Source organism: Myxine glutinosa, chromosome 1 (assembly GCF_964187855.1).
Source record: "Myxine glutinosa chromosome 1, kmMyxGlut1.1, whole genome shotgun sequence".
Lineage (NCBI taxonomy): Eukaryota > Metazoa > Chordata > Myxini > Myxiniformes > Myxinidae > Myxine > Myxine glutinosa.
Window position 1 is genome coordinate 382,433,285 of NC_136261.1, and position 7,899 is coordinate 382,441,183.

The following is a 7,899-nucleotide window of genomic DNA, read 5'->3' on the forward strand; positions in this document are numbered from 1 at the left end:
GCGAACGGCTTGCGAGTACGGTGACCATACCTTGGGAACCACTTGTCCGATTAATTTCAAACCTTGAAAAGGCACATCCTCGGGTCCCCAGCAATATACCTGGCAAGTTTCAAGTATATCGGACCGGTAGTTGTCGAGAAACAGCGGTCGCATACATACAGACAGACACACAGACAGACACACACACACACACACACACACACACACACACACACACACACACACATTGCTGGAATTATATAGAGACTAGGGCGTGCCCGTACGGGCGTGCCCGTACGTGCTTGCAAAAGGAAAAAAGTTTTGAAACCACGTGCCAGAATTACGATTATTCGCAATTTAGTTTTAATGGCCAATCGCAAACGTATTTTATCTTTTCGCAAGGGAAAACAATTTAGTTGTAATGGCCAATTATTCAATTATCGCAAACGTATTTTATCTTTTCGCAAGGGAAAACAAAGAAAAGAGAAGAGAACAACAACAACAACAACAACAAAAAAAAAATTTGACACCACGTGTCAGAAACGACCACAGAATACGGAGCAAGAAAATATAGGCGAATGTGAGAGACCATAACTTGGGAAGCACAAATTCTCAATATTAAATTATTAACCTATCATCTTTAATAGAACTATAATAGACCAATTAAACTAACGGTTGTTTTTATTTTCTTGTTTTTGGCAAAGTTAACATCCAGAGAGGCTGTGTATAGGCCAATCCCCCCCCCCCCCCATCTATTTACATGAAATGGTTTCGTCCATTCGCAAAGCCAAAGCGAACGGCTTGCGAGTACGGTGACCATACCTTGGGAACCACTTGTCCGATTAATTTCAAACCTTGAAAAGGCACATCCTCGGGTCCCCAGCAATATACCTGGCAAGTTTCAAGTATATCGGACCGGTAGTTGTCGAGAAACAGCGGTCGCATACAGACAGACACACACACACACACACACACACACACACACACACACACACACACACACACACACACACACACACACACACAGAGATTGCTGGAATTATATAGAGATGATAACATTTATAAAATTTAATAAGTTAAATGTTTATCTCATTTGACGTGAAATGAACTTTAACCTCGAACTCTTCACTCTCCTCACCATACAATATGGATTCTTCTTCTTCAAATGTGTTTCATTCAAAGATAACTTTTAAAACTCGAGTTTAGTAGTAGTGGTCCATAATCCATATGTAGTAGTGGTATACCTCTCCATATGTAGTATCAAGTGGTTTAGTAGTAGTGGTCCATATGTAGTAGTGGTTTAGTAGTAGTGGTATACCTCTCCAACCTCCCCCCAAGGCCTCTCCCTCCCACAGATCTCTCGATGTCCCTGCTCTCAAATGTTGTGTTTGTGTCCTTCCCCCTCTCTCCCCATCTTGTCTATCGCTCCCCTTATTATATGTTTTATGTGTCAGTTTGACTTTTTGTGTGATTAATGTTCGCTCTTTCACAATCCTCAATGTTGTATACAAAAAAAAAAAAGTAGTAGTAGTTTAATATAATGCATGAATAATGTTACGTTTATGGGGGGAGGTTAGAGAATATCTTGGAAAGGTAGGATTACATTGGAATAGTCTGGACCATGTGACGTGCAGTAGCATTTCAATTAGTCCTGGCCCTGCTCATAACCCCGTTTACAACTCATCCGCAAGAGATTTTGAAACTTGATTTGAGTTAATGGACCACTTACCTTTAAAAATCACACAGGTGTTTCTTCGGAACCGGCTGCGAATGGCCGCCAGTAGCCATATTGAAAATAAAAATTTTGAACCACTCACCATAGAAGTATGTGTAATACCTTGTTTTATGGGTTTTTGGGTGTGGGGAATCCATTTGTGACATCATTTTCATGATTGAAGGCCAAGGTCACATGCTAAGGTCAAGGTCAGAAATCACACAAAACGACCAAAATCGCAGTTTCACAGACATCGAGAAGCAGACTATCAAAGTTTGATGAGTGATACAATTACTGTTGTTTTGCAACTTAACTGAATGTGGGAATAAGTGTAGGCCATGTAGTTTTTTCAAATCTTGTTTATTTTACAACTTCTCATTTTATTTGGCTCACAATATCGTAGGCATACACATTGTTCACTTATGAATTGGAACATTTTAATCATTCTTCAGAAAACACAATCTGAAAATTACAAAAAAAAGCTACATTACAGTGCCATATAATACCTGCATATAAGCCATATTCCTTATAATTATGACTAAAAATGAATGGTATATGAGTCAGATGCCCAGACGAGAGAGCTACGGTGGGAACTTGGCATTTGTTTATTTATTCACACAGATGGGCTCAACAACCTTCTTATGGCAGTAAATCACACGTAACTTCTGCTGCTTTGCAGGAGCAACGCTTTGAGTTACACTTCCCACTACAGCCACACAGGGTCAGAATTTTGGTGGGGATCGGCTTCAGAGACTTAAGGGGCAGGAGCATGCTGTCTTGGTTGATCCAGCCATAATGAATAGGGTCAAACTGACTGGCATCAGCTAGCAAGGTCAAGGCATTCTGGGTCACGTATAATTCCCTCCTCAAATGTCCCCGGGTGACGCTGGATGTGGGTGGTAGTTCTTCTAGCCCTACCACTGAATGCCTGTGGACGTCGAGTCTCAAGTGGTCAAATGCAGTTGCAGTGGGTTTGCTTCTCGCACCGGCCCATACATGGACGAGGTATTGTTCCGCCTGATGTATGTCCACTTCAGAAAGAACAGGAGACTCTCCAAAGCTGGAGAGAAACCTTGCAGGTATGCATACGAGGGCTGCATGTTTTGTGCCCACCTTGCTCAGTGTATCGTCCCCAGTCGTGACATGCGCTTTGATGAGTACACTGCATAATTCGTCTCCTAGCTTGAGGTGCAGCACATGAAGTGGAACCATACGTGGTGGAAGTGGAAACAGGGTGTCCCCAGATCATCAAAGACAGAAAAAAATGGGGCCCTCTTTTTCACAAGTTGATACAGATTTGAAAAGTATGGTCCATCAGCATAACAACACTTGTGATAACACTGGTTCTGTTTTTTTCTAAGACACCCTTAATCTAGAAAGTTAGTTAATCTTAGTTAATCTAGAAAAGAATCGATTTTTGTGAAAAATAATATATACCTACCACTCGGAGTGGATGACTAGGGGCGATCAGTGAGCACAATGTCGACAGAATCAGACACGTCTATGCGGATACACATATGCATGAAACACCTGCAGAGTATAAAACAACCTTAGCCAGTGGCAAGTTGGTAATGAGTAATAAAATTGCAATGGTCTTAACATCCAGAGCATAACCTTGACCTTCCATCAAAGCAATCATATAGGCAAAGTATAATTTACAGCACAAACTTTTAAATAGTGAGTTATACTTGATACTCTGCTTCTCGATGTGTGTAAAACTGCGATTTTGGCCGTTTTTTGTGATTTCTGACCTTGACCTTGGCCTTCAATCATGAAAATGATGTCACAAATGGATTCCCCACACCCAAAAACCCATAAAACAAGGTATTATACATACTTCTATGGTGAGTTGTTCAAAATTTATATTTTCAATATGGCTACTGGCGGCCATCTAGGATTTTCACCCCTAGCGGCCATTCGCAGCCGGTTCCGAAGAAGCACCTGTGTGATTTTTAAAGGTAAATGGTCCAATAACTCAAATCAAGTTTCAAAATCTCTTGCGGATGAGTTGTATTTGGGGTTATGAGCAGGGCCTGGACTAAATGTAATAAGCAGGGAAAATGTATATTAAGGCTGTATTTACATATGCATCATACAGGGGTTGATGCCGTGTTAATTAGTAGTAGGGATTTTTTGTTTTTGTTTTTTTGTATACAAGATCGAGACTCATGTAAGAACTAACATTAATCCCCAAAAAAAAACGGACACACAAAACATACAATAAAGGAAGCGGGAGACAAGATGGGGATAGAGAGGGAAGCACACAAGTACCGGGTGGCCCTAAAAAAAACCTCCCACATTTCAAAGGTAAATGAAAAAAAAATGGTTAAAGATAATCAAGATATTATTTGCATACATGAAACTTCATTCAATACAGTTTTTATTCATCATGTTTTAAAGATGACATCCTCCAAATGGTGGCCGTCATTGTCTATACACGCTTGGAGGCGATTTCTGAAGGCTGCCATGGCTCGACGGGTCATGTCGGGTGGAACAGCGGCTATCTCCTGCTGAATAGCAACCTTAAGGGCTGCAAGAGTTTGGGGTCGATAAGTATGCACTCGTGATTTAAGGTAGCCCCACAGAAAAAAAATCACGAGGTGAGGTCAGGGGAACGGGTCGGCCACCCAACTTCGCCACGCAACGAGTTCACCCGATCCGGAAACATTTCCCTCAGCACTTGCAATGATCTTCGAGCTGTGTGTGCCGTAGCTCCATCTTGCTGAAACCACACATCGAGTTCTTCAAGCTCAAGATGTTCGAGTTGTGGCCTTAGAAAGTTTTCGAGCATATCAATGTAACGGTCACAAGTTATGGTAACAGTTACACCACCCTCTTCAAAGAAATAAGGACCCACGATGCCAACATCGGCAACAGCGCACCACTCAGTCACTCGATCGGAGTGCAACGGTCTTTCGTGTGGCATGCGAGGGTTGTCTTCAGAGCAATAGCGACAAAATTTGTTTGTTTACAGAGCCACTCAAATGAGAATGAGCTTCGTCACTGCACAAGAGAACAGCATCTTCCGGAACACGTTGCAGAATGTTCTCGCATAACTCCCTGCGGCTTATCCAGTCTCTCGCATTGAGTTCTTGCACAACCGTCATTTTGTATGGATGGAAGTGGAGGTCTTTGTGTAAGATTCTCCTTGCAGTTTCCCGGGATATCCCTTCAGCTAAAGCATGCTTCCGCACAGAACGTCTCGGAGACTGCACAACAGATCGCCTCAATGCTTCAATATTCTCAGGCGTACGACCGCTCCTAGGTCGACCAGGTGATTTTCTTTTTGGCCCCCGTCGCACCGCGGAGCGAAAGGGGGACTATGGTTTTCCCCTCCGTCCGTGTGTCCGTCCATCCGTGAGTGCGTGCGTAAGCGAAGGACCGCATTCGAATTTGGTGTGTGCGTGCAACCCACGTCAAAATCCAAGATGGCCGCCGCCATGTATGTCTGATGCCATGTATGTCTGAACATTGTGAGCTGAATATCTTGAAAAATAAGCGAAGTACCAACTTCTAATCTGGTGTGTGGATGTATCTCGGCATAAGGAAGAACGCTATTGAAAATTGGGTCGCCACGTCAAAATCCAAGATGGCTGCCGCCATGTATGTCTGAACCTTGAGGTGAATATCTTGAAAAATAAGCGAAGTACCAACTTCTAATCTGGTGTGTGGGTGTATCTTGGCATAAGGAAGAACGCTATTGAAAATTAGGTCGCCACGTCAAAATCCAAGATGGCCGCCGCCATGTATGTCTGAACCTTGTGAGCAGAATATCTTCAAAAATAAGCGAAGTACCAACTTCTAATCTGGTATTTGGGTGTATCTAGGCATAAGGAAGAACGCTATTGAAAATTGGGTTGCCATGTCCAAATCCAAGATGGCCACCTCCATGTATGTCTGAACCTTGTGAGCAAAATATCATATCATAGCATGTTTTCTGCGTCTTCCACTTTGTCAACTCACATCACTTCCCCGACGGGGGACCGAGGCATAACGCTTGTTAAAGCTGAGCCTGTTGCCCTGAAATTCTCAACCCACTGCAAGATGGTTTTCCGATCTGGAACGTTTTGGTTCCGTGGAATACTGAAACGTCTTCGAAAGACCCTCTGCATGGCGATCACGGAACGGTTGTTTGTGAAGAATGCTTCAACAGCGAACGCACGGTGTGCTCCCTACCACGCCATGTTGGCGACAGAGGACGGTTGGGGTTGGGCGACCAACAGACCCTAGCCCCGCCCCTCCCGCCTCACTACTGCCAGTGCTACAGCCTTTCGAAATGTGGGAGGTTTTTTTGGGTCACCCTGTACAACAGCAGAGAACAGGGACATAGGTAGATCTGTGGGAGGGAGAGGGCTTGGTGGGAGAAGGTGGGAGAGGTATAAAACACATGGACACTGTTAGGACTTCCAGGAAATAAGTTGGTATTTCAAAAAAGTGGATCGGGGGTAGAAAAGATCAAAGTTTTGGATTTATTTATTTGTATACAGGATCGAGGCTCGTGAAAGAGCTAACATTTATCACACAAAAAATCAGACACGTAAAGTATATAATGTGGGTAGCAGTAGACAATATGGGGAGAGAAGGGGAAGCACACAAACACAACATTTGAGAACAGGGACATCGGGAGATCTGTGGGAGGGAGAGGACTTGGGGGGGGATGGAGGCGTGGGAAGGGGGAGGAGGTGTGGGAAGGGGGGGAGGGGGGCGAAGCATAAAACACAAGGACACTGCAAGGACTTCCAGGAAGGAAGTTGGTATTTCAAAAAAGTGAATCTGGGGTGAAATTAGTGGGGGTAGAAAAGATCAAGGTTTTGAATGGGGTAAAATAAGAGATGGTGGTGAACAGCTGTTTTAAAGACCTGGAGGGAGGAGTGGGATTGGAGAGAGTGTGGGGAGTTTGTTCCAGAGGTGGGAGAAAAGATGAATGAAGGAGTGAAGGTAAGCAAAGAGTCTTGATTTTGGCAGTTTAACCATAAGAGGGTTGCAGGCAGATCTTGTGCGACCTGTAGGAATATTTGGGGGACAGAGCCCAGAGAGAGCTGGCGGAGCAAGGCCGGAGAGGAGTCGGTAGAAGACAGAAAGACCACCAACCTGCCTGCGGTGAGTAAGTGAAAGGCCCTCGGAGTTAAATTCATCGCGGGAGATTCCAATGATTCTGAAAGCTTTGGTTTCAACAGCGTGAAGCTGAGCGAGGTGTGAGGCAGGAGCACCGGCCCAGAGGGGGGGGAACAGTATTCCATTGAGCTGCGGATGACAGCCTTGTATGTGGTGAGTTGCTCAGGTGTGCCAAGGAAGGACTTTGCGCAACGAAGGATGCCAGTCGGCGACTGGCTTTGGAGTCAAGATTTGAAATGTGGTTTTCCCAGAAAAGATCATGGCATATAGTGAGACCCAAAAGCTTGAGTGACAGAACTTCTTGGAGAGGATTATTCAGAAAGTGAATGAGAGGGTTGCCCAGTCGGTCTTTTCGGAGAGACATAGTAAGAGTGTGAGATTTGTCAGGATTGAAAGACATGTTCCACTTGTTTGACCAGTCTGTGATTTTGTCCAGGTCTGCAAAGAGTGAGGAGGCTGCAGACTGCCAATCTAAGGGATGAGGAATGGAGCAACAGAGAGTGGAGTCATCAGCAAAGAGATGGAGAGGATTTTCAAGAGAGTCAGAGAGAGATCATTGATGACGACCAGAAAAAGCACAGGGCACAGAACACTGCCTTGGGGAACTCCAGCCTGTACAGGAAGGGGAGATGAGAGAAACACATTCAGGGCCACACGTTGACTACGGCTAGAGAAGAAGTCCGCCAGCCATGCGTGAAGATTTCCATGGATATCATAGGAGGAGAGTTTGGTGAGCAGAGGAGGGTGCCAGACCGTATCGAAGGCATGTGATATGTCAAGGGAGACAGCTCTGATTTCCTGTTTGGCATTGAGGACCTCCATCCATTGTTGAGACAGCAGAAGCAGCATGTCCAGAGTAGAATGACCTGGTCTGAATCCAAATTGATGATCAGAGATCAAGCCATTGGAGAAGAGGAAGGATTTGATATCCAAAGCAATGACAGATTCCATGACTTTGCTGATAATTGGGAGCAGGCTGATTGGTCTGTAGTTGCAAGGATCTGTTTTTGCTTTTTTTGTGTAAGGCAGTAATGTTTGCTGATTTCCAAGCAAATGGCAGATGATCTTCAGCAAAAGAGAGGGTGAAAAGA